Genomic DNA, 25,796 nt, shown 5'->3' on the forward strand with positions numbered 1-25,796 from the left:
TTTCAGACGCTGAGCATTAACTTGAAAATTACCTCCCTTACCTTGGAGTTCAACAACTCCGTATGGATAGATGGGATGAATCGTAAATAGACTGGACTAACGTGATTTTAGTTTACCTGGAAAGAACTTAATCTGGAATTAAATAACAAGACTTGCTGACTTGCTTCAAACTCTCGAACTCGAATGTGCTTGTCATGCTATTTCTTAAGTCTCTTATTGAGTAGTTTATCATTTTCGTACGAGAACGTTCAGAATTCCTCTAGCTCATTGAGTTGGAGCATCCGTTTCTCTTTAGCAAGCTTAAGATCCAAGTTGAGTTGTCAAAGCGCCCAGTAAGCTTTGTGTTCTAACTCCAAGGGCAGATGACAAGCTTTCCCAAAGACCAACCTGTAGGGTGACATCTCTAAAGGTGTCTTATATGCTGTCTTGTAAGCCCATAAAGCATCATCGAGTCTTTTGGACCAAGCTCATCGGTTCGGGCAAACTACCTTCTCAAGTATTCCTTTGATCTCCTTATTTTCCAGTTCAGCTTGCCCATTCGTCTGCGAATGGTAAGCTGTAGCGACTTTGTGTTTCACTCCATGTTTATCTAACAACCATTTCAACCATTTGTTCACAAAATGGGACCCTTCATAGCTGATAATAGCTCTTGGGGTTCCAAACCTTGTGAACACATGTTTCTGCAAAAACTTTATTACACCCCTAGCATCGTTTGTTGGATAAGCTTCAGCCTCGACCCACTAAGACACGTAGTCTACAGCTACCAAGATGTACTTGTGACCAAAAGACGGAGGGAAAGGACCGAGGAAGTCAATGCCCCAAACATTGAATAATTCTACCTCAATGATGTTTGTTCGAGGCATCTCATTTCTATTGCTGACATTTACGACCCTTTGACATCAATCACAACTCTTTATGTAAACGTACGTATCCTTGAATAGTGTTGGCCAAAAGAATCTGGCTTACAATACTTTGGCCGCAGTTCAAGTACCTCTAAAGTGTCCCCTACTTGGAGCTGAGTGACAATGGTATAGAATCTTTTGTACTTCATCTTCTCTTCTGCCACACATGCCCTGATCATTTGATCTGCACACTTTCAACAAGTATGGTTCTTCCTAGAAATAGTACTTCACATCGTAAAGAAACATTTTCCTTTGATGATACATCTTATCAATCGGCATGAAACCACAAGCTAAATAGTTAGCAATAACAGCAAACCAAGTGGTATTATGGACATGATTTACCTTTGGTATGTGTTCATCTGGAAATGTTTCTTGAATTGGTATAAAAGGAGAGTTCCCTTCTTGCAACTTTAATCTGGACAAGTGATCTGCTACTTGATTTTCCACTCTCTTTCGATATTGAATTTCTAGATCTAACTCTTGAAGTAGAAGTACCCATCGGACCAACCTCGGCTTAGCATCTTTCTTAGAGAGTAAGTACTTAATTGCTGAGTGGTCCGTATAGACAGTCACTTTGGTACCTACAAGATAAGATCAAAACTTGTCAAAAGCAAATATAATAACAAGTAACTCTTTTTCTGTTACCGTATAATTTAGTTGATCTCCTGTCAGATTTCGACTTGCATGGTAAATGGGATGAAAAACTTTGTTCCTTCGCTAGCCCATAATGGCTGCTATTGCGAAGTCACTCACGTCACACATCAATTCGAATGGCAGATCCCAGTCTAGTGTGACTATTATGGGTGCCGTAACTAATCGAATCTTCAAATCTTTGAAAGCTTTTAAGCATTCCTCATCAAACTTGAACGTCGAGTCCTTCTCCAATAATTTGCATAAGGGTTTAGCAATTTTGGAGAAGTCCTTGATGAATCTTTGATAGAAACCAACTTGGCCCAAAAAGCTCCTAAAACCTTTTACATATGTTAGAGGTGAGAGTTTCTCAATAAAATCTACCTTTGCTTTATCTACTTCTATTCCATGTCTCATTATCCGATGCCCTAGAACAATCCTTCTCGTACCGTGAAATGGTACTTTTCCCTGCTAAGTACTAGGTTTGTTTCTTTGCATCGCCTTAGTACCTTGGCCAGATTGGCTAGGCAATCGTCATACATATCTCCAAATACTGAAAAATCATCCATAAAAACTTCCAATTACTTCTCAACCATGTCAGTAAAAATAGACATCATACATCTTTGAAATGTAGCAGGTGCATTACATAAACCAAATGGCATGCGTTTAAATGCAAATGTACCGTACGGGCAGGTGAATGTTGTCTTGTGTTGATCTTTCGGTGCTACTGTAATCTGATTATATCCCGAGTATCCATCAAGAAAATAGTAGTAGTCTCGCCCCGTGAGTCTATCCAGCGTCTGGTCCAAAAACAGCAAAGGAAAGTGATCTTTCCTAGTCGCCTTGTTCAGCTTCCGGTAATCGGTGCAAATTCTCCATCCCATAACTGTTCTAGTCGGTATCAACTCGTTATTCTCATTTTCAATGACCGTGATACCTCCTTTCTTTGGCACGCACTGGACAAGACTTACCCATGAACTATTTGAGATAGGGTAAATTATACCTGCATCTAACCATTTAATGATTTCTTTCTTTAATACGTCCTTTATGATGGGGTTCAGTCTTCGTTGTCCATCAATCGTTCCTTTCTCGCCATCTTTTAGTATGATCTTGTGCATACATACAGATGGGCTAATACCGTAGATATCGGCTATGGTCCATCCGATAGCCCTCTTAAATTGTTTCAACACTAAGATGAGTTTCTCTTCTTGCTCAGTAGTTAATTCTGCTAAAATAATCGTAGGCAAAGTAGAAGAGTTACCTAAATAAAAATATTTTAGATGTGAAGGTAGTACCTTGAGTTCTAATTTAGGTGGCTCCTCGATTGACACTTTTGGTTGGTCATAATCCCATTCCTCTAACTCTAAAGATTCAAAGCGGGATTGCGGAATAAGCCTCCTTTGATTAGCTTCTAACAAAGCTAAGTACTCATCCTCCTCTTCATCATTCAGAGGATCTGATGTCAAAATTTGTTCCAACGGATCCTTCACATAGTTGAGCTCCTTCTCCACTATTAAATCTTCTAAATCGGATACTGCAGAACAATCATCAATTGTGTTAGGAAATCGCATAAACCTAAAATGTAAAATGTTACCTGATCAACCTGAACACGCATAGTAAGCTCGCCCTTCTATACATCAATAAGGGTCCTTCAGGTTGCTAAGAATGGTCTTCCTAAGATAATTGGCACTTCTTTGTCTGCTTCAAAGTCTAGGATAACAAAATCAGCGGGGAAGATAAATTTATCTACACGTACCAATACTCTTCGATTTTTCCTTCTGGATGTGCTAAGGATCAATCTACTAATTGAAGTGTAACCGTAGTAGGTCTAACTTCACCTATCCCTAATTTTCTAAATATTGACATAGGCATCAAGTTGATACTCGCACCCAAGTCACATAGTACCTTACCATAATATGTTGCTCCAATGTTGCAAGGTATGGTAAAACATCCAGTATTCTTCAATTTTTGGGGTAGTTTGTCTTGAAGATATGCACTGCATTCCTTCGTCAGGGCTACCATCTCAAATTCTCTGAGTCTTCATTTTTTGTGTAGGATATCCTTCATGAATTTGATGTAGTTCAGCATTTCTCAAGTGCTTCAACCAACAGGATGTTGATATGAAGTTGCTTGAGTGGGTCTAGGAATTTCTTGAATTGAATCTCCTGTTTCTGTTTTTGAAGTCTTTGAGGGTAGAGTGGTGGTGGTTTCTTTAATGGAACTGGTTGATTCATCTTCTGTGGCTATTCTGCATCTGAAGGGGTTGTTAGTTGATCAGAATTAGCTGGTTCTGAAATTACCTTGTCAGGTTTTACAAATTCTGGTTCTTGTGAAACTAGAATTTCAATGCTCAGTTGAACTTCCTCTGATTCTTGAGCATCAGCTTGCTCCTTTTCAGCTTCAATGGTGTTGGGCTCTACTATTTTTCCACTCCTCAATGTTAATGCTTTGCAATGCTCCTTCCTCGGATTCCTCAAATTTTTCGTATCACTAGGTTTTTTCAATGTAACTTCTTGGCTTTTGATTAAAGCGTCATTCTTGGCTATGTAGGCCTTCAATAGATTTTCTAAGCCATTGGATGGTTCAGCTTGGGTTGGTTTCTGAACTTGTTGGAGAAAACTTGGTGGCTGGGTTGATCTAGGTTGGGCGTAAGTATTACTGGTTCCAGCTCCTTGGTTACTCCAGGAAAAGTTCGGGTCGTTTCGCCACAGTGGGTTATAAAAATTGGATTGCAGTCCTTGCCTTCCTTGGTTTTGGTTCTGGTTACCTATGTAGTACATGGATTCTGGGTTTGATGGACATTCTTCGAAAAAATGTCCTTCCCCACAATAAACACAAGCTATATTTTCAAATTGATTTTGTGGCTGTGCTGCAAAACTGTTAGACCCATTAATAGTAAGTTTTTTTAACATTGAGGATATTGATGATACCTAAGATGTGAGTGAAGTAAGAGCGTCTACTTCATGTATTCTAGCAACTAGTCTTCCTGACGCTGCTCAGTTGGTTGGCCATTGATTATTGTTGCTGGCAATCCTCTCGATAATTTCATAAGCCTCATTATAAGATTTAGAAGTGAGAGCACCATTAGCAGCAGCGTCCACTACCATCCTCGTGTGAGCATTGAGACCATTATAAAATGTCTCAAGTTGGATGCAATGTGGGATTCCATGATGAGGGCACTTTCGTAATAACTCTTTGTACCTTTCCCATGCCTCATAAAAGGAATCATCATCCATTTGTTGGAAGGTAGTGATCTCGTTCCTCAACTTAGCATTTTTGCTAGGCGGGAAACACTTCATAAGAAATCTTTCTGCTAACTCTTGCCATGTGGAAATTATGTTCGGTGGCAATGAGTTCAACCAAGCTCGAGCTCTGTCCCTCATTGAATATGGGAACAGCTTCAATCGTAATGCATCTTCAGGTACTCTGGCTAACTTGAAAGAATCGTTTGCCTCCATAAATAGTCTTAAGTGTAGGCGAGGATCTTCGGTAGACATTCCACTGAATTGGCCTATTGTTTGAAGCATCTAGAACATGACTGGCTTCAGCTCAAGCTATTATGCCTCAATTTTGGGTCTCCTAATACCCGAATTAAGATCATTAAATATTGGCACGGCATACTGTCATAAAGCTCTATCCCTATCATTAGCAATAAGGATAGGATTTTGAGCAGGGTTTGCTCCGTTTCCTAGGATTGGATTTTCGAAGTTCATCTCTTCGGTCCTCCTCTGATTTGCTTGTCTTCTTCACTGTCGAAAAGTTCTTTCTATCTCAGGGTTTACAGAGAGTAGGTCAATAATTCGGTCAATACTCATAAACACCTGAAATAATCACAGAAAAATTAATTAAGGTAAAAATTAAACAAAAAAAACCAAAATGTAAACTAACAAATTCACAAATAATGACTTTTTAAACAGTCCCAGGCAACGGTGCCAAAAACTTGGAACGACGGAAATGTGCAAGTGTACACAATTGCAACAAGTAATAAAGTGACAAGTAAATGTCGAGTTATCGTACCAACAGGGACTGTGAAAAGGATTATTTATGAATGCAATTTAAAACACTTTGGTGAAGAAAAATATTTTGTTTAAAAAGGGTGATTAAAAACTTAAGAAAATTAAAATAAATAAATAAAATGAAGTAAAAAAAAGTTCTGATGCACGATTTCAAAATAAGATTTAATCAAGATGATATAATTGTGTTGGATTAATTACACTTCTCATCTTAGAATTATTAAACTTATGTTCATGTTGTTACGAATAAAATCACAGCAACCCGGTAATTTGCTAACTTATGAACATAATTACATACCAAAATCCATTCATCTTTTGACATATCCCTATGTCAATTCAATCGACTAACAGATTCTAGTAAACAAACATGTTATTGCACATACATACTCATTAAACTGAACTAATCTCTTGCATATCCCTATGTCAATTCAAACGATTAATTAAATCTAACTAGCATATAAATGACTATGTGAGGTAACAAGGTATGCCTACCTTGAAACAGTTTAATCACAATAATCTTGCAAGTTATGCAAGGCAATAATATCGCTAGATACATTGCTAATTTAACCTTTAGCTACCTTAGAAGAATAAACATGCACTAATCAAGTACAGTGTCAATTAATTACAATTTCAATCCGTTTAAATAATTAATTCATTAGTTACCTCATAGTCGTAACACAAGAATAACTTAGGCATGATTTTACTTAATCAAGCATTTTACCGAGGCCTATAACAACATAAACACAATTTTAACAATTTAAGAGAATGAAATGCAATCAACCCAACACGAATTAAATTCAAGCTAAGCTGATTAAATTAACCATTCCAACAACATGAATACTCATAGATATGTTCATCATAACAACAACAACAACTAAAGAGATAGGGAACAAGAACCAAATCCGGTGGTTTTTCGAGGCTTGACTTGGTAGCTCCGTTCTTCCTTCTTGTTGTCCTCGCCGATCAAGGCTTTGATGAACACTCAATTGCTGCTCCAAAATGGTTGAAGAACACCCCTTTTCCAAGGGAAAAAATCAGCACAAGAGCAAGGGAATTGAAATGGAAAAATGAGAGAAAAAGAATGAGAGAGGAGAGAAGTGTTGTGAAATGAATGACGAATGAATGAGATGGTTTGAATGATCAGCCAAGGGGGGTTTTATAGCTGAGTGTGGCGGCTGAAATTAGCTAAAAATAGCAGCCAAAAAGTCACCCGTTGGCCGTCCACCTATGTGGCAAAGTTGATGCTTTCAACTTTGCTAAAAACGGCTTGGGGCAAATCCAAAAATCCACCAATTGTGGAGGGGTTTGAATGCAACTTTGAGAAGACCTCAAGGGCTTCTTTGCAAGCTTAATTAATCAGGTAATAAGCTGATTTGGGTCCGCATATGGCCAGTTTTGGGCTGCCCAATCTTTGGCCGCTTCACTTCAATCTGTTCGGTTCAACTAGACCACTTTTTCCATAATTAATTAATATTAATTTATTTAGCCCAAATTAAATTGGGTATAAATTAAAATTAATTATATTATGAATTAATACACATAATTGGATCGTCTTAGGCTGGAAATTAATTCGTCTTGATACTTCAAATTGCTTCTCGGCTTTGTGCTTCAAGTAGTGTCTGCCGAGCCATTTTCTGCCTTTTGCGTAATTCTGTCGAAAATAACCAAAATTACTCAAAATTAATTATAAAATTAACTAAAATTCATCATGTTCATATTTTAAGTATAATTTAATTATTTTATAAAAATTAATTATTTTTCGACAAGAATTTAATCGAAACGGTATGATTTTAAGCTAAAAAGGCTATGTAAAAATGCTTAAATTTTCGTGTTTCCAACTATCACCTAGAGGGATCTTAACCGTAAATTTGATCTAGATGTCTCTGCAACAATCCTTAACCCTCTAGTAGGAGTAGTAGCAGGCTGATTGCGTACAACACTGGCTCTCAGTGGACAATTACTCACACGATGCTACATTGAACCACAGACAAGACAAGCACCTGTCATCTCTCCAGCACTCACCACGATGATGTCGACTATAGTGCTCACATACTGGCCATGCAGCAAACCGCTGATCAAAAGGACTAGCCTCAACTCTTGCAGCCTGCCTATCCTAACGATAACCACCAAAAACACATTTTATAGATCTACCGAAATGAACCCTCTTACCCTTATGACCAGAACCACTGGCAGCCTCAGTTGACCTCTTAATAGCTCCAGATGAAGTAGCTTTGGGCTCCTCCTGTAACACCCCTAACCCTTATCCGTCGTCAGAATAGGGCTTCGAAGCATTACCGAAACTTTCAGAACATTTACAAATAACTTATGTAAATGACTATTCATTTATCGAGATCATTCATAACATCCATGGATTGGGCCCTCGAGGCCGAATACAAGCATTAGAATCGAGTCGGGACTTAATCGGGAACTTTAAGAATTTTTCACGACTTTTCAAAATTTTTCCAAGATGTAGGCTGACACCTGTGTGGTCTAAGGGACATGCCTGTGTGACCCTGAGACACACCCATGCTAGAGGCCGTGTTCAACCTTGTGTAACTCAGTAACTTGCACACACGACCATGCCACATGCCCGTGTGCTAGGTCGTGTGGTCAATTAATTCAATTTAAAATTAGGTGCAGGATTCACACGGCTGAGACACACGCCCATGTCTCTGCCCGTGTGCTCAATTCTGAGCATTCTATTTCTCAAAGTCAAGGTGCAAGGGACGCACAGCCTAACCACATGCCCATGTTACCAAACCGTGTATCACAAACGGTCTAGACACAAGCTTGTGTGTTTACTCGTGTGGACAAAATAAAGCTATTTCTAGCTTCATTTCTCACCCAAAATTTCACCCAAGACCTGCACTTGAAACACAAATCCAATACCAATCAATCCAAGCATTCAACTTAAGCAAATTTCATCGTTCACAAGGCATATCACTACAAGCATACATGATCACAACCTTACCTTAGTTTAACTTAGGCATTCACAACATTGATCACATATTTTTAACATAGCACATGTGTATATATATATATCATAATAATCTACTTAGTCATACCAAAATGAACCATTACTAGCCATTCCAATGGCTAGGTTACAAAATAACATTTCAAGCCACTATTGGTCAAGTTGTCCTATACATGCCATTATACCAGAATGATTTTACTAGGTATACCCAAAATGACTAGTTGATTGTGTGATGATGATCCAGTGATCTCCAACCCTCGAGAGCTTCCGAGCACTATAAAATAGGGGAAAAATAAAATGGAGTAAGCATTACATGCTTAGTAAGTTCGTATAATGGAAACTAAACTTACCAGTCCCGTTTATTAAATCTAAGCATACAATAACAAGTTTTCCATCCATTTGCCTAAATTGCCTAAACACATGCATCCGATCAAACATGTTAGTCACAAAGCTTACATATACATTAAGTAAGAATAGATGAGCTCATCATGCAACACTCTTTCATGACATTATGATCTCATCTCAAAATCCTTATGCCATGTTAAGGGTTCTATGTCCGTTGAATCATTGAAATTTTGATGGATGCTCACGTAGTACGCTCGAGGTGTACAATTCAATAATCCATCAACTCTTATTCAAGGGTACCTCTTATGACACTTAACCCAGGTACACACTCTCGAGTCACATATCGTATAACAGGATTACCAGTCCAGGCTAAATCCTAATCGAAAAATATACTCGAGAGATATTATATCAGGATTACCTGTCGAGGCTAAATCTATTCTACAACAAGGTTAATAGGATTACTCGTCCAAGCTAAATCTCGTTTGCAACAAATGCAAGACCCTATTAGTTTTGGGAAAGTGCATATAATCATCGAAATTCAATATTCAATTGGGACTTACCCCTTTTTCACCATATCAAGCATGTATTAGGTTTCTCATTTAAGTATTCAAGTAATGTACATAAATATAAGTCACATTCCATACAACACAACATTCAATTAAACAGATTTACTTGTCGGATTAAGTTACACGAACTTACTTCGACACTTGTTAGCGTTAGAAATCTACAAATCTGCAACTTTTTCTTTTTCTCGATCTAACCTCGAATTAGTGTTGTCTGGATCTATATAAATGAGTTTACCCATCAATTTCACATATTTCATATTTAAATGGACTCAATTTACGTCTTAAGAAAAATTACCATTTTGCCCCTAACTTTTCTATAAATTTTGATATCGTCCCTAGGCTCGAAAGATGAAACTTGTGCAATTTACTCCTATTCCAAGCCTATCCAAAATCTCATTACAAATTTTCCAGCACATGTATTCATAAAATTTTAGAATTTTTCTTCAATTTCACAAGTTTACATTTTAGTCCCTAAATCATGTTTCCATCAAAAAATCACTTTGTAAAAGTTGTTTATCTATCAAAAATCTTTCATTTTCTACCATAAATTTCTAATTTCTAGCATATACATCCATGACCCATTTTCCAAACTTTGATAACTCTTCAAATTAATCCCTCAATTAGAGAGATTAAGCTATCCTGGTTTCAAAAATATCAAAATTACTAAAAATGGGACAAAGAAACTTAGCCAATTAAGCCTTGAAAGTTTCCCCTCTCTCTCATAGGGTTTCTATAGAATTTTAGGTTGATGATGACAAAAATAAGATGATATTTTCTTTTCATCTTTTAATTAATTAAGTATTTTGCAAATTTCCAATTTAGTCCTTGCCTTTTTTCTATATTTCCATGGATGAGTCACCAAGAATCTACATACTTTTATTTCATGGTATAATACCACATAAGGACCTCTATTTTGAATTCCATAGCTATTTGATCCTTATAGCTACTAGAATTCAACTTTTGCATTTTATGCGATTTAGTCCTTTTCGTAATTAAACACTTAATTGATAAAATTTCCGTATCAACATTTTCACACAACATGCCCATTATAATATGGATCATACAATGAAATAAAAATAAACCTTATTTTTGAATTGGATTTGTGGTCCCGAAACCACTATACCGCTTTCACTGAAAAATTGGCTGTTATACCTCCCCCTAAGTCTCCTCTGATGCACGAGCATTCTCAACTAACTTGTCGAAGGCCTCGACATCTAAGTAACCAAATAAAGCGTAATCTCACGGTTCAGCCCGAACCTAAACCTTTTACAATGGTTTGCCTCAGAAGACACCAATTCGGGAGCATACTGGCTCAACCAAACCAACTCAACCTCGTACTCGTCCATTGATAGAGTACCCTGAACAATATCCATAATCTCTCGTCTCCTAGCCTCGAAATAATGCTCTCCCATAAACTTTCTTCAAAACAATGCTTAGAAAAAGTCTCAAGTCAGACGATCCGGTGCAGTACCGCTCTCGATAGTCATCGACCATTTGTGAGCATTGTCCGTTAGCAACGATATGACACAACCCAACTTATCCTCATTAGAACAACCCATTTGACTAAGAATGTGAACAACACCCTCCAACCAATACTCTACACGTGTCGGATCACTTTCTCTAACTCCAAGAAACTCCTTACCACCAAGAGCTCGTAAACACTTTAGTGGCGAACCCTGATGAGTCGAAGTAGCGTTGGCACCAGTGATACATTGTAGTGCTCCAACCATCTCAAACATGAAGTTCTCGATGTGACCCATCTGAGCATCATCCCACGGTGGTGCATCGTTATCCATACTACTTCGTTCACAACGCAGAGGCATAATAACTACCGTGTACTAAAGAGAAAGAGTAAAGAAAAATGTACCAGGAGTGAGTAGCAGCAAGAGATCCAAGATTTAACTAAGTACAGTTCCTATAGGGCATTGTATTCCCAATCCTACCCCAAGAAAAACTTATAACACAAACATCATGCATAGGCAAAAATACAAAATTTTTAATTAACACAAGCAAGCAAACATCATAATCCCATATCATTAATATTCAAGCAACCTAGGCAAGCCTAATGATTTAAACCTAGAGATCTAATACCATTAAATGTGACACCCAAAACCCGACTGAGATGGACTAGCCTGAATTCGAAGCATTACATTAGCCACTTAAGTGACTCTCCAGCTAACGACCACCCAAGACACACTCTGACTTTCTAACACCTTAAACTTATCTAATTATTAGTTATTTATCAATGTGGAAGCAAACTATGAGCCAATTTTAAACTTTTCCTAGGTAATTTAACCTAAGGGCATTTTCATTATTTTACCACCTATGGAAAAATTAACTCAGTTTTAGATTTAAGTGTTTACTAAGCTTCTTTTAGTTAAATTATACAAACCTAAAAATTTCAGCTTAGTTTGAATTTGTTTACTATGTCTAATTCAAGTTTTATTACTGGGGACTAAATTGTAACAAATACAAACTATGTAGACCTATTCTAAATTATAAATTAAGTGTGCTTCTATCAAATTACCTATTATGAGACTAATCCTAAAATTTTACCAAGTTTCCTTATCATCTAAGGCTCTAATTAGACTAATCAATTTTCAGGACTAAATTGTAACTTAAACAAATTAGAATACAAATTTAAAAAGAAAAAAATTTAAACACCCAAAACTCGCATGCCCATGTTGACAGGCACACGTTCGTGTGAAAAACACTGCACCTATTTTTTGCAAAAAACTTGTTTTAAAACCCGATTTTCCATGTTTTAACAGTTAATTAAACCTGATTTAACTACAATTAATTAATATACATATACATGCACCTTCAATTGAATTTATTGACATCAATGAAGCATTAATTATATAGAATTAGACAATCAATTTCATGCATAGCAAACACTGAATAAATCGATCAAGTGGCGTACCTTAGTCGCTAGTAAACCACCCAATGGAAGTTTCATTTAAACAATCGTTAGTATAAATTTCATGCCTCAGACACTATGTTATCTGTCATCGTGTTATCAAGCAACATTACACTATAAATCATTTAGTAATTAAACTCAAGCATGCCTCAAAATTATTATAAAACCATCCAAAACAAAATTTCCTATGTCCAAAGTCCAATTACAACCAAAATTAAACTAATTCCTGGGAATTCCACAATGCCCGATTACAGACTCTAAAACGTGTAATAAGGTCTCTACCAAGTGTAAATCTCTTGGAACAATCTTGCTTAGCTTCTCAGCTCTTTAAGCCCAACGATTATCTGCACAAATTGTGAGGGCGTGAGCTTTAAAAAGCTTAGGGAATGTTAATAAAAAAGACTAGTAAATCAACACCCAAATCATGCTTAATTCACAGCCAATAAATCACCAATTATTAGCCATAATAATGGAACATGTCAATTTAATTTCCATATGCATTATCAATATTGAGAATCAATTATTCATGGCTTACAATCATTGAATGATATAGGAACAATCACACATAAATATATAGGCATATGAAACGATGAAAATGTGCAAGTGTACACAATCGCAACAAGTAATAAAGTGACAAGTAAATGTCGAGTTAACGTACCCACAGGGACTGTGAAAAGAATTTTTTATGAATGTAATTAAAAAAAAACACTTTGGTGAAGAAAAATAATTTGATTTAAGAAGGTTATTGAAAACTAAGATTTTTAACTAAGTAAAATAAATAAAAATAAAATAAAAGTTCCAATGCACGATTTCAAAAGATGAGTTCAATCAAAATGACATAATTATGTTAGGTTAATTATATTTCTTAACTTAGAATTACTAAACACATGTTCATGTTGTTACGAATTTAATCCACGACAACTCGGTAATTTGCTAACTTATGAACATACTCACCTACCAAAATCCGTTTATCTCTTGACTATATCTCTATGTCAATTCAACCGATTAAACAAATTTTAATAAGCAAAAGTGTTAATACACATACGTACTTATGAAATCAAAATAATCTATTGTACATATCTCTATACCAATTCAAAAAATTAATTCAATTTTCATAAGCACGTAAAAGATTACGTGAGGTAACAATGTAATTCTACCTTGAAACAGCGTAATCACAATAATCTTTGCAAGTTATGCAAGACTAATGTATTGTTAGATACTATTGCTAATTTAACCTTCAGCTACCTTGGATGATTAAACATGCACTGATTAAGTGTCGTGCCAATTAATTACAATTTCAATCTGTTTAAATAATTAATTCATTAGTTACCTTACAATTGTAATGCAATAATAACTTATTCATGGTTTTACATAATCAAACATCTTACCAAGGCCTATAACAACAAAAACACAATTTTAATAAATTAAGTTAAACATATCAACATTACAAATATTCATAACAACAACAATAAAATTAAAAGAATAAAGAATAAGAATCAAATCCGGTGTTTCTCTAAGGCTTGACTAGTTTGCTCCGCTCCTCCTTCTCCACTTGTTCTTTTTGAACCAAGGCTTCCATGAACACTTGAATGCTGCTCCAAATGGTGGTTGAAGGACTCATTTTCAAGAGGTGAAAATGATAAAGGAACGAGGAAGTATATGATGAACAATGGAAGGGATTTGAAAAGAGAAAGTGAGAGAGAAGTAAAGAGATAAGAAGATTTGAGATGTGTTTGAAGTGAGCAACCAAGGGGGTATTTATAGGTTGATATGGCTGCTAAAAATAGCAAAAATCATCATCCAAAGACTCCACCCATGGCTGGACACACATGTGACATGTTTGAAGGGTTCAAACATGCTATTTTTAGGTAAAGGCAAATCTAGAAAGACATTAATAGTGGAGGGGTTTGAATGCAAATTGAAGGAGTCTTCAAAGGCCATTTTGCAAGCCAAATAATCAGCCAAACAGTCTGATTGGGTCAGCATGTGGGACAGTTTTGTGTAGCCCAATGCTCGGTTGGATCAGTTTTCCCGGTTCAGCTGAACTAGGCTTTTTTTTCATAATTAATTAATAATAATTTATTTCACCCAGATTAAATTGGATTAAAATTAAATTGAATTATATTATGAAATAATATTCATAATTTGGACAGTCTTAGGCTAAAAAATTAATTTTCTTTGATGCTTCAAAATTGCTTCTCGGTTTTGTGCTTTTAGTAGTGTCTGTCGAACCATTTTTCGCCTTTGTGCAAATCTGTCTAAAATAATCAAAATTAATAAAAGATTGATATAAAATTAATTAAAATTCAACATGTTAATAATTTTAGTGCAATTTAATTATTTTATAATAATTATATTTTTTCGACTAGAATTTTAACAAAACTACATGAATTTGAGTTAAAAAGGGCATGAAAAAGTGTGTATATTTTCATGTTTCCACACCCCCAAACTTAATCCATTGCTCGTCCCGAGTAATGCACAAATTTTAAAAGAATTTCTCAGAAACACCTTTGAAAAATTCCTTTAGAACAACATTCTTCCCAAAATTATGATTTTAGTATACTTATGCTCAAGAACAAGAATTTTGATATTTACGCTAGATAAGTATACATATCATTCAAATTAATCTCAGTTATTCTTATGATAGAAAAAATAGACTAAATGCTTCCTAATAAAGACATGTTAAATCCCTACCAATTTGATTTTATTCCCTTATTCAAGATTAAGCTGCAATCATTAAGTTTAACTTATGCCTTCATATGTTGAACATAGCAATTTCTCTTTACTAATGTAGGTAGCATAGGAACTTGAATCAATAGGTCTTTAAAAAGGTTGTAACGTAGCTAGGCTAGGGGTAGGTAAAAGATAAATAAATTTAGGCTAAAAACCCTACACTCAGCTTGAATCGGACCTTTGGAGTATTTGCCTTTAATACACTAACTTACTTTGCTATCACATGCTCTTTTGTACATCTGTTTTCTTTCAAGTACATATGCTTTTCTCCTTTTTTTTTTGTTCTTTTTTTTTTTGAGTAGTTTGCTGTATGTATGTAACGCTAGGGTTTGTGCAAGTGTACACAGTCATTATCAAGTAATAAGTAAGTATCAAGTTATCATTTCCACAGGGATTGTATTTGTGCTAAGTCACTTAATTTGTAAAAGTGTACTAACAATTTGATAAATAAAAAATATAATTGAGAAGTGATGAAAAATTAATTATATGAAACTAAATGCAATGATCCCTAATGCAATTTATCCTAAGTATGCAAACTATATGAATGAAATAGATTTTAGTAGAATTAACACAATAAGAAACAATTATAACATAAATAAGCTAGGACAATTACTTTAATTAAACTCAAATTATTATCAACATGCTTATCAATATTCGAAAAAACATTCCATGGCAACTCGATCTTTCATGAGTTTGGAAACCATGTTAGCTCCTTTCGGAATCCTTTACTTAGTAAATACGCATTTTACTGATCCTTATTTATTAAGGGTTTCTTAGTATTCGTGTGAGGTAACAAGGACGTGCTAGGTTTGAAACAGTTTAATCACACAAATCTAAAAACTATGCAGATAACAGAGCCTAGTTAGGGATGTTATGCAACCTGCAATTTAATCGGGTTACGATTTAAATTGAGCATGCACATTTCAATTATGCGTCCATTAGTCGTTGTCTGGTTAGGATCTCTAAGCTAATTCAGGTGCATTTCAATCACATATGAACGAAATATAGACTTAATTTTAATTGAGAAAATGATCAATTGAGGCACAAATATTATAAGCATTAATCAAATAATTATTATTAAATCAAAGCAATCATCCTAGCTTAAATAAAATTAAGCTATCATTGTTGTAAACAAGAACAGAGAACACTTAGCAAACATTCTTGAATTAAATTAAAGTAAGAAAGATTAAACCTAATTCAGAGTGGCTGTCACCCAAGACTCTGACTGATGAGGGCCCCTTCATTCCTTCGCTTTGCTCCTTTGCTGATGGCTCTCCGAGGTAGCCGACCAAGGCTACTTTAAGAGGCTAATTTGTTCAAAATCTTTATGCAAAGATGATGATAGGCGTGAAGGCTAAAAAAAACTAAGAGAATTGAGAAAAGAGAGAATGATGAATGAATGACGGATAAATGAAGGATGAGGGATGATTGAAAAAATGAGAGAGGGGCTCTTATTTATAGGTGAGGCATGGGAGCTAGTTTGCTAAAAATAGGAGTGTCCATCTTTCAAAAATCCTTCCGAGGGTGGACGGCCATGAATTGAGGGAATGTGGCTGATTTTGCTTGATTCTTGGTCAATTTGAGTGCCACAACAACTCCGGACTAAGACTCGGTCACCAGCAAATCTTCGGGCAAATCTCTGGTTTCTTCAGTTCTTTAAGGACCTTGTGTAATTAAACCAAAAGATGGTTTATGAACCTCCATATTCAGCCGAATTTTGGGTTGACTTGGCTCTCTATTTCGACAGTTTTCTAATCAAATTAAAGCTCTGAGACCTATGCAAAAATAAATCAATAAGTTAGAGGACCAAAGAATTAAAGTTTACCAACTTAATTAAATTAATTAAAACCCAAATTATTAATGAAATATTTTAAAATGAATTATTAAATATAATTTTATATTTTATTATTTAATTTAATCATGCATGGCCGACTTTAAGTCATAAAAAACAATATGCTCAATTTAATATAAAATAAGCTATTTTATACATGAAAACTATATAATAAAGCATAAAATCACATTTTAATAATTTCTATGTCCTGTTTTCATATTTTTACATATTTCATTAATTTATTAAACAATTACTTGGTTTTAACAACAAATTTAAGTAAAAGGTGATAATTTATATAGGAAAAATCCTATATATTTTTCAGTTTACAATGTAATACAATTTTTGAGCATTTGATACTTCTTTTCAACTCCCCAAAACTTATTTTCAAAGAACATTCTGAATAGTACTGAGTCTAGTGTTTGGGACAATTTAAAGATAATTAAGAGAAAAGTGATGGCTAAAATATTGCAAGGGTTCAAATAAAATTAGGCCATATAGTCTCAAAGTTGGGTTTCAAAGGATAAAAACTCATCAAGTTTGGCTTGAGAGGCTCAAACGGTCCAAACAAAACTTGCCTAAATTATTTTCAACGTTCCATGCTTCCTAGGATTTCGCCTCAAGAAACTACTAAGTCAATTCTAGAGACTTAAACTTTCATGCATGCCTAACTTTTCTAAGGAAGAAAAAAATTTTATGGTATGATTTTGATGCTTTATTAAAATACATTTATGTCATAATTCAGCTAGCAAAACAATTATTGAAATAAATCAAACTTTATTTATACTTAAGTTTAGCATACTTAACAAAATTTTAAATTTTTTACAAAATATAACTTAATCATAATTAAAAGAAAATTTTATTCTGAGAGGAATAATTTCAATTTTTGGGTCCTCCTACTTAAGATGAACAATGTCCTTAATGTTAAAAGTAAATAGATACTATACACTAGGTGGGATTCTAGAAAAAAGGAGGTGAGTCAATTTGACTTCTTAAATACCAAGCTCTCTCTAGATCCAATCCTAGACATGTATATATCTATTACCATACTTTGTACTTTGCAACTTGTTCATTTTTATTTATGATTTCCACCTCTTGTTTTATTATGCGATAAAGAAAATCCTAATAGAACCTAATCCTAAAACATTAAATAACCTAAGAATGAAAATAAAATAAAGTTAAGATCCCCCCTTTTCTATTTATTTGCATATCCCTTAGAATTCGGCTCATCTTTTGCTCGATCATCTTTATTTGTTCATGAATCACTTCACTACCTCTTCGACATTGGACTCCATGGTTCAAATATGAAATCTGGAAACCCTGGCACAAAAATAAATGGGTCACTAAATATTTTCATAAGAGCGCTTCTCATTGAGTCATCCCGTATTTTTGAATATCTCTAGTAAGCTTGTTGCTGCCATTGCATATGTTGCATTATGTCCATCAATTTTGACAGCTCATCTCGAAGATCTGGGCGAGGCAATTGAGTTTTGAACATTGAGGTTGTCATGTCAAGTTCGGTTGCTGGTTCCTTTGGTTCTGCCTTATCAGGGATTTCAGCTGATTGTATTGGTTCGATCTCTGTGGGATCTTCATCATCATCTTCTTCTTCTTCTTTGGGATCCTCGCTCTCTTCAAATCATTACCGGAGAAGAGAATCTTTGGCTATTCGGTAAAGGCCCCAATCTGTGATTGTGCCCTGGCTATAACCTGTCTTCTTTACGTTTGCAAGAATTTTAGCTTTCAAGCACAAAATTGTTATCGTAAAGGGAAAGTAAGCAGGGCCAGAACGTCTAGCGGCACAATTCCGTATTTCTCTCAAAATAATTTTTCCCACATTAATGGTCTTTCCAGTTAAAATCGAGTATAATAAGACCATTCGCTCTAATGAAATTGTAGCCCCTTGTGAAATAGGCATAAGACTGAATATAATGAAATAGAACCATACCTTCGCTAGTGGTGTCAAATATTCTCTTCAACAAGTGAATTCTTTGCTTTGACACAGTCAACTTAGAACCTAAAACTGTAAGTTCCTCATAGTCTCAATATTTCTCATTAAGGAAGAATATTCATCATCTTCAAAATCAGGTAATTTAAAGAAACCATTAATAGCATTTGAGCTTATTAGTAAATTGATTCCTCAGACAGAGACTCCATCAATTCCCTTGAGGTCAAATTCGCATAAAATTCACAAATTGACTCCTCATCTGCACTAGGTCTTTTCTCACAAAACAACTCCCAATTGAGAGCTTCAGCAATTTGTCGAATACGCACCATAAAATCAATATAGTTGCTTTCTTTCAGTGTAAAGCCCTTTTTTGGGTGCATCTATTGATTCTTGAAGATGCCTTTGTATCTTGCTTTGGCTTCTTTACAATGAAATTTGTTTTGGGATTCGTCAATTTGGTCAGAGGCACAAATTCTCTTGCAAGACATGATTAACCTGAACATAAGATGGAAACAAATATTTTCTCAAAAATTTAGTTAGTATAAAATATTAATAATTCAATAAATTGAAAAATTAAATAATTAAATAAAATTGAAATTTAGGAGAAAAATTTGTCTTACAACCTTTATATAAAAATTAAAAACAAATAAATATAAAGAAAAAGAGGTCAATCTAGGGATGGTTGTAGGGTGTCTTGATGGTGTGCTGCGATAAGCAAGGGTGTTGGTGCGAGTAGCAAGGCAACAGCAGGACGCAAGGGAGCAGCGGTGCGCTTGGCGTTGCTTGGCGCGATGGAGGCAGCAGTAATGTGCGGATCCTTGTTTGAGCAGTAGGGCATGCATGTGCTGCGCAGATACAGGAGAGTGGGCAGCAGGCAAGTGCATCGAGCGGGCTTGGAGTGCACGGGTTGGAATTGGAAGCAACAACTAGTGTGCGTTGAGGTTACTGGTGCCGAAGGTGGGTGTTGGTGGCGCTAGGTTGAGGTGTTGTGAAACAGTGGAAAGGGTGGGTGAAATTTATAGTGAAGGGAGTAGGAGTTTAATTAGAATTCTTAGAACAAATTAATAAGTAAAATATTCTAAGTTCTAATTCTACACTGAGTTAACAACAATTAATAATTAATGTAATGTATATTAAGTTATTATTTGCTATTAATTTATTGAAATAAAAGCTATTAATTAAAATATCATCAATTTTAAACAAATCCTATTTCTATATAAAGTTGATAATAATTAATATATATTATAATTATATACTAGTTATTATCATCTTATTTAAAAAAACATTTATTCTAGATGCCTTTGAAAATATTTACAAAAGAGACATCTAATTTTAATATTTACAAAAAGAGCAACCAAATGTTGAAAATAGTTAAATTAAGTACCTAGACTTAAAGAAAATTTTAAATTGGGTTACAATTAAAACTTGGATCAAAATTTACCCTTCTATTTGAAAAAAAAATTATTTTGCCATTTAGGGAATAATTTCTCAGAAGATTATGTTAAAATCAATTCCCAGGAAAGATTGGAAGGGTCACGAGTAGTTCCGCTTAAGTTCCTATCTCCTAAACAGAATTTATTTAAACATATTAATCCTAAAAATATAACTTAAATTATTTATTTAAAAAGAAAAATGAGAAAAATTAAATATCTGATACAATGAATGAGATTTGATCCCGTTCAATTTTATCCCCCTAATAATGTTTTAAGCGTTGAACATTGATTCGAAAATTACCTCCCTTACTTTGAAGTTTGACAACTCCGTATGGAAAAACTTGGTGAATCATAAATGGACTGGACCAACATGATTTTAATTTACCTGGAAAGAACCTTAATCTGGAATTGAAAAACTAGACTTCTTGACCTGCTTTGAATTCTCGAACTCGAATGTGCTTGTCATGCCATCTTTTAAGTATTTCCTTGAGTAATTTGGCATTCTCGTATGAGAACATTCAGAATTCTTCTAACTCGTTGAGTTGAAGCATCCGTTTTTCTTTAGCAAGCTTAAGATCCAAGTTAAGTTGTTAGAGAGCCCAGTAAGCTTTGTGCTCTAACTCCAAGGGAAGATGACAAGCTTTCCTAAAAAACAACCTATAGGGTGACATCCCTAAAGGTGTCTTGTATGCTGTCCTGTAGGCCCATAAAGCATCATCCAGTCTTTTGGACTAATCTCATCAATCCGGGAAAACTATCTTCTTGAGTATGCCTTTGATCTCTTTATTTGCCAGTTTAGCTTGCCCATTCATCTACGGATGGTAGGCTGTGGCAACCTTGTGCTTCACTCCATGTTTGTCGAGTAACCATTTCAACCATTTGTTCACAAAACGGGACCCTTCATCATTGATGATAGCTCTTGGGGTTCTAAACCTTGTGAACACATGCTTCTAGAAAAGCTTCATCATAACCTTAGCATTGTTCGTCGGATATGCCTCAGCCTCGACCCACTTAGACACATAGTCTATTGCTTCCAATATGTACTTGTGACCAAAAGACGGACGGAAAAGGAAGTCAATACCCCAAACATTGAATAATTCTACCTCAATGATGTTTGTTCGGGGCATCTCATTTCTAGTGTTAATGTTTCCAACCCTCTGGCATCGGTCACAACTCCTTACGTAAGCATACGTGTCTTTGAATAGTGATGGCTAAAAGAATCCAGCTTGTAATACTTTGGTCACAGTACAAGTACCTCCGAAGTGTCCCCCACTTAAAGTTGTATGGCAATGATATAAAATCTTATGCACTTCATCTTCTGCCATACATATCCTGATCATTTGATTGTACACTTTTTAAACAAGTATGCCTTTTCCCAAAAATAGTACTTCACATCGTGAAGAAACTTTTTCTTTTGCTGATACATCTTATCAATCGCCATCAAACCACAAGCTAAATAGTTAGCAATATCAACAAACCAAGGGGAATTATGGACATGATTTACCTTCAGTATGTGTTCATCTGGGAATGTCTCCTGAATGGGTATAAGTGGAGAATTCCCTTCTTACGGCTCCAATCTGGACAAGTGGTCTGCTACTTGGTTTTCTTCTCCCTTTTGATCTTGAATTTCTAGATCAAACTCTTGAAGTAGAAGTACTCATCGGATCAATCTTGGCTTAGTGTCTTTCTTGGAAAGTATATACTTAATTTTCGAATGGTCTATATAGACAGTCACTTTGGTACCTATAAGATAAGATTGAAACTTGTCAAAAGCAAACACAATGGCAAGTAACTTTTTCTCTGTTACCGTATAATTCAATTGTGCTCCCGTCAAAGTTTGACTTGTGTAGTAGATGGGGTGAAAAACTTTGTTACTTCGCTAGCCCATGATAGCTCCTATCGCGAAGTCTCTTGCGTCACACATCAATCTAAATGGCAACTCCCAATCCGGTGTGATGATGATTGGTGTTGAAACTAACCAATTCTTCAAATTATTGAAGGTTACCAAAAACTCTTCATCAAATTTGAATGCCGTGTCCTTCTCCAATAATTTGCATAAAGGTTTAACAATTTTTGAGAAGTCCTTGACAAATCTCTAATAGAAACCGGCGTGTCCCAAAAAGCTCCTAACACCCTTTCCAGATGTTAGAGGTGGGAGTTTCTCAATAAAATCTACCTTTGCTTTATCTACCTCGATTCCATGTCTTTTTATCTGATGCCCTAGAACAATACCTTCTCGTACCATGAAATGACAATTTTTTGAATTGAGTACGAGATTTGTTTCTTTGCATCGCCTTAGTACCTTGGCTAGATTGTCTAAGAAATCACTGTATGTATCTCCAAATACTGAAAAATCATCTATAAACACTTCCAAATACTTCTCAACCATGTTAGTAAAAATGGGCATCATACATCTTTGAAATGTAGTAGGTGCATTACATAAACCAAATGGCATGCGTCTAAATGCAAATGTATCATACGAGCATGTGAATGTTGTTTTGTATTGATCTTTTGGTGCTACTGTAATTTGATTATACCCTGAGTATCCATCTAGAAAGTAGTAATAGTCTCGCCCTGCAAGTCTATCCAGCATCTGGTCTAAGAACAGCAAAGGAAAATGATAGTTCCTTGTCACCTTGTTCAGCTTTCGGTAATAGAAGCAAATTCTCCATCCTATAACCACTCTGGTTGGTATTAGCTCATTGTTTTCATTCCCTACGACTGTAATACCTCATTTCTTTGGTATGCACTAGACTGAACTCACGCACGAACTATCTAAGATGGGGTAAATTATACCCGCGTCTAACCATTTAATGATTTCTTTCTTTACCACGTCCTTCATGATGGGGTTCAGTCTTCGTTGTCCATCAATTATCCCTTTCATTCAATCTTCCAGGATGAACTTATGATTGCATACAAATGGACTAATGCCACGAATAATGACTATGGCCTATCCGATAACCTTCTTGAATTGTTTCAACACTAGGATGAGTTTCTCTTCTTGCACTTTGTTCAATTCTGCTGAAACAATCACAGGCAAAGTAGGAGCATTACCTAAGTAAACATATTTTAAATGTGAAGGAAGTGCCTTGAATTCTAACTTAGGTGGCTTCTCGATTGACACTTTTTGTTGGATATAATCTCTACTCTTTAACTCCATAGATTCAAAGCGGGATTGCAGATTAAATCCCCTTTGATTAGCTTCTAACAAAGCTAAGTATTCCTTTCCCTCTTCATCACTTGGAGGGCCTGACATCAAAATTTACACAAATGGATCTTTAACAAAGTTAAGTTCTCTTTCCATGATTAATTTCTCTAAATTGGATACTGCAGAACATTTATCAAGTGTGTCAGGAAATCGCATAGACTTAAAAAAATTAAATGTTACCTAATCTTCCTAAACACACATAGTATGCTCGCCCTTCTAAACATCGATAAGGGTCTTTCTAGTTGCTAGGAAAGGTCTTCCTAGGATGATTGACATCTCTTTATCTACTTCAAAGTCTAGAATAACAAAGTCAGTACGAAAAAAAAATTCGTCTACATGTACTAATACATCCTTGATTTTTCCTTCTAGATGTGCTAAAGATCGATCTTCTAATTGAAGTGTAATCATAGTAGGTCTAACTTCATCTATCCCTAATTTTCTAAATATGGACATGGGCATCAAGTTAATACTCACACCCAAATCACATAATGCTTTACTACTATATGTTGCTCCAATGTTGCAAGGTATGGTAAAACATCTAGGATCCTTCAACTTTGGGGCTAGTTTGTCTTGAAGATTTAGACTGCATTCCTTTGATAGGGCTATCATCTCAAATTCTCCAAGTCTCTGTTTCTTAGACAAGATATCCTTCATGAATTTGATGTAGTTCGGCATTTGTTCAAGTGTTTCAACCAATAGAATGTTGATATGAAGTTACTTTAGTACATCTAGGAACTTCTTGAATTGGACTTCCTACTTATGCTTCTGAAGTCTTTCAGGGTAGGTGCAGGAGGATTTTTTACTGGAACTGGTTGATTCATCTTCTGTGGCAACTCTGCATCTAACAAAGTTGTTAGTTTATCAGAATTGATTGGTTTGGAAATTACCTTATCGGGTTTTGCAAATTCTAATTCTAGTGAAACTGGAATTTCAACACTCAGCTGAACTCCCACTGGGTCTTGAGCATCAGCTGGCTCCTCTTCAACTTCAAAGTGTCAGGTTCTAATGTCTTTCTACTCCTCAATGTCAACACTTTACAATGCTCCTTCTCGGGATTCCTTGGATTCTCTGTATCACTAGGTAAAACACCTCGTGTTTTTTAAAATTAATTTTTCAACAATATTTTTTTAAAATTTTTTAGATTATTGTTTAATAGATTTTAGATGAAATTAACCTCCTAAATTAAATTAAAAATTAATAGAAACCCTATGAATTCCTAGTTTCACACTCAAAACCCGAAAAATATACTCAAAACTACTAGACCCGATTTAGGGATATTACATTATCGTACAAGAGGTGATTCATTCGTATGAGGGTTTGAAAAGGAAAGAAAGGGTGGTTGGCGATTATAATAGATATAGAGAAAGCTTATAACCCTATACGATGGGACTTTATTAAAGACACCCTTGAAAATTCTCAGCTACCTAATAACTTTGCCTATATTATAATGTAGTGTGTTTCGACATCTTTTATGCAATTATTATGGAGTGGAGGAGGGTTCAGGGATGAGTTCTCACCAACGATAGGTGTAAGGCAAGGCGACCCAACCCCACCTTATTTGTTTGTATTGCAAATGGAGAAGCTTGGTCAAGCGATTAATTTGATGGTTTCAAATGGAAAGTTGAAGCCTATTAAGTTGGGATGAAATGGGTCGAATCTTTCTCTCATATTTTTTGCTGATGACATGGTTTTATTTGGGGAAGCAAGCTTGGAGAATTCTAGGTCTATACAGACAATCCTAGAGCAATTTTTCCTCTTCTTTGGTCAAAAAGTCAATTATAGTAAGTCGAAAGTATATTTTTCGGCTAACACAGAGTTAACAGTTAGAAGTATGCTCGGGGTTGTCTTAAGATTTCAAGTGGAGGAAAATTTGGGAACTTATTTAAGGGTACCACTATTTCATAAAAGAACTTCTAAGAGTAGATTTTAGTTTGTTATCGACAAAGTACAAAGAAGATTGAACGGTTTTGATGGTAAATTGCTATTGTTGGTAGGAAGAGTGACTTTGCCAAAATCCATGTTGTTAGCTATTCCATGCTATTTCATGCATTTAGCTGTGACACCTATTAGTTTTTGTGAGAAAATTTAGCTGATAGTTTGACAATTTGTCTGGGGTTCAATGAGAAATGGGAAGAAGATGGCATTGGTTAAATGGGACATTTGTTGCCAACCTACGATGAAGGGAGGACTTGGTTTAAGGAAACCAGAGCATTAAAATATTTCATTTTTGATGAAGCTAGTGCATCAAATTGTGATAAAATTAGATTTTCTATGGATAAAAGTATTGTGTAGTAAG

General features: G+C 35.3%; 1 non-coding gene across 1 annotated transcript; it reads left to right on the forward strand.

The window, feature by feature from the left end:
• Positions 1-4,694: 4,694 nt before the first annotated feature.
• Positions 4,695-4,801, forward strand: LOC128279536 (small nucleolar RNA R71). Its single transcript, XR_008269738.1, has one exon. It is a non-coding gene; the product is annotated as a small nucleolar RNA R71 (small nucleolar RNA).
• The last annotated feature ends 20,995 nt before the right edge of the window (positions 4,802-25,796 follow it).

Source organism: Gossypium arboreum, chromosome 8, assembly GCF_025698485.1.
Source record: "Gossypium arboreum isolate Shixiya-1 chromosome 8, ASM2569848v2, whole genome shotgun sequence".
Lineage (NCBI taxonomy): Eukaryota > Viridiplantae > Streptophyta > Magnoliopsida > Malvales > Malvaceae > Gossypium > Gossypium arboreum.